At 53.2% G+C, this 2,694-nt stretch overlaps 1 pseudogene; it reads right to left on the minus strand.

The window, feature by feature from the left end:
- Positions 1-234: 234 nt before the first annotated feature.
- On the minus strand, positions 235-1,359 carry LOC117090849 (annotated as a pseudogene).
- Between the last annotated feature and the right edge of the window lie 1,335 nt (positions 1,360-2,694).

Genomic DNA, 2,694 nt, shown 5'->3' on the forward strand with positions numbered 1-2,694 from the left:
AGCCTGACATAGGTAAAAATGCAGCTTTCAACTGTAATTCACAAATAAAAGTCCCAAGTGGTAACACTACTGACACCAATAGTGAAAGTATTTAGAACCGGGATTCCAGCAATGATTTCAACCTAGCTTCCTCCTGTCACAGTTTCTGGAGGAGGTGGGACATGAGTAGGTCAGTATGCAGGAAGGTTGATGGAGCAGCTCATGTGCCTTCCAATAGGCTGAATGACTCATTACTCTGGGTGTGGGACATGTGGCTTTCCCACCAACAGAGTGCTCTACTTCAGCTGCAGCCTCTGCCATCTGTGCTTCCTTGAGTTATTATTCTAAAAGTAAATTTTTGAACTTTCCAGGCTTCAATTCTATTTGTTACCGTTCTGCCCTCCTTCTAGAAGCAGACAACAGTACTGAATGCTTACCAGGACCATGGCTGAAGGTCTTCTCTCTGGATCTGGAGGAATCATAACTTTTACCAACTTTGTAAACTCTCAGGAAAGCACTTGTGGTATCAAGGTAATCTAGCCTGTGTGAATTCATGCACTGGTCTCCATTTCTGGGAAGAGGTTCAGCACCAGCAGCACGTACCACTGTGAGGGCAAGCGAAAAAATATCTCTTTCGGTAGCTGGGTATAATCCTCCTGTAAAACTTCATTTGCAAGAAAACGACTGTCGCCCTCTTCAACCTGTGGACTAGAGATCCCTGTTACACGTCCAAGATCACCTGTGTTTACCATAATTTTGTTGGATCCCCAGTCATCTTCATCTTCTTCAGAGGCAGCATCTGGGATTGAGACTCCAGATATAAAAACACTACTAGATTTTGTATCCTTGGGAACCAAAGACATTGAATGAATGTAGCTCAAGCCCAAGCTACCTTGCAAAAGAAGACCCTTCAACTTTGCTTCTTTAAAGTTAACTCATGATTCTGCAGTTTTCACTTCAGCATCAGCTAAACTTCCAGCATGACAATATTCATCCTGTGTAAGCATAGCACCATCTTCTGCCCAGGCAGAGAAATACAGAACTGCGTGAGGAAGCCATCCAGGTACTGCAGTAGAGCCTGTGCTCCTCTCAGAGCGCTTTGCGCACTGCAGAGTGGGCCTAAGGCTTTTCTGATCACCTAATATATCCATCCTGCCTCTTCACACAGGAAACACAGAACCAAAGCCTCCAGAGCAATTTTCTGCAGCTCCTGAAACTGCTGTGCGCCCTAACCTCGCGTTGCTCTCAGTCACTGCAGTACTTTCAGCAGGCCACGTTTCGTCTCCCAGCTCCTGAGCATTGGCTTCCATGTCTTCACCACAAGAATCATCCCCATGCCCCCAACAGAATCCGGAGCGAAAGGATTCGAATTCACTTGGAGTCTGTTGCACACCCAATTCCCCTTTTCCTGGTTTTTCCGTATCACGAAGAAGAACCATCCCGGAGTTTAGCAGAGCTGGAATCAATTCCTCCAGCTCTGGAAAGAAAAACCGGGGGTGCAAGTGGCGGGTGGCTGAGCCGAACTTGCAGGAGATCCACTTGGGCGCCTGAGATCCCTCAGTGACCAGCAGGGCCCTCCCCGCCCCGGGTCCTCGCAGCTCCGCGACGCCTCCCCGCGGCGCCCCCAGCACTCGCCAGAATCAGTGGCTCAGGAAGCAGGTGCCACTGGCCACCAGGAGCCCAAGCACCCTCCCTTCACGGGTCGCACTGGGACCCGCTGCCAGGCTGGTCAGCGCTGGACAGGGCCCCAGCACCTCCTCAGGCTCCAGCTCCCGTGGCTTCTGACCCTGGCGGGCAAGGTTCCGCTCACTCCTGCCCCGCGAAAAGGTGACAGAGACCCACAGAAATCTCAATCTGTCTGGTGCTGGAGCCTGGGCTGCCGGAATGCAGCTCCTTGTTGCTGCCAGCGGCAGCTTCGCGCGCCCCCTGGTGATCACGGGCAGAAGCTGTCACACCCCACAGGCGGGCCCTTCAGCCCAGCAAGGGGCGGACTGGGGGTGCCACCCCATTCATAGACCACGCATCAAAGCCCTCGGGTGGCAGTGTCTGGTCAAGATCCTTCCCAACTGAGCTGGGACGGAGTCAAACTCAACCCCAGCCACAGTGTATGCAGTGTAGGCAGTCAGGACTTCAACCATTCCTGAGACCCCCCTTACTTACCTCACCGGTACATGCCCGGCCCACATTTCCCTTCCTCTCCAGGACCCACACCCCGCGCTCTGAGTCGCTTATTTCTCTTAAACAAATACGGGTGATAGTGGGTAACACATCAGTAACAAGAAACTAGCAGGTGCTCAGTAAAATGGTCTACGCTGGCCTCTTCCATAGTTAAGGCGACCATTAACAGGAAAATGAGTCCACTACCCAGGAAGTGGACAATCGCCGGCAGCCCCTCCGCCTCCCTCTGGCTTTGCCTTACCCCATGCCAACTGGCGCCCAGAAAGGGTGTGGGCAAAGACCCTGTCACCTCCCAGCAGAAGGCGCACTGCTCGAGATTTTCGGGATCTTAGGCGTGGAGCCGTCCCCACAGGACCCTCAGAGGTGGTGAGGAGAAAGGACACACCCATTTCACAGGTGCGGAGGTCCGTGGGGGCGGGGTAAGCGGCCCAAGGCGGCAGGACCTGTGAATAGCAGACCCAGGGGTCCAGCAGGTCCCCAGCCAGTCACTGGGTGAGCCCCTGTCATGTGGGGATCACTGAGGTGCAGGCATTCTGA

Source organism: Trachypithecus francoisi, unplaced genomic scaffold, assembly GCF_009764315.1.
Source record: "Trachypithecus francoisi isolate TF-2019V2 unplaced genomic scaffold, Tfra_2.0 Contig01124, whole genome shotgun sequence".
Classification (NCBI taxonomy): Eukaryota; Metazoa; Chordata; class Mammalia; order Primates; family Cercopithecidae; genus Trachypithecus; species Trachypithecus francoisi.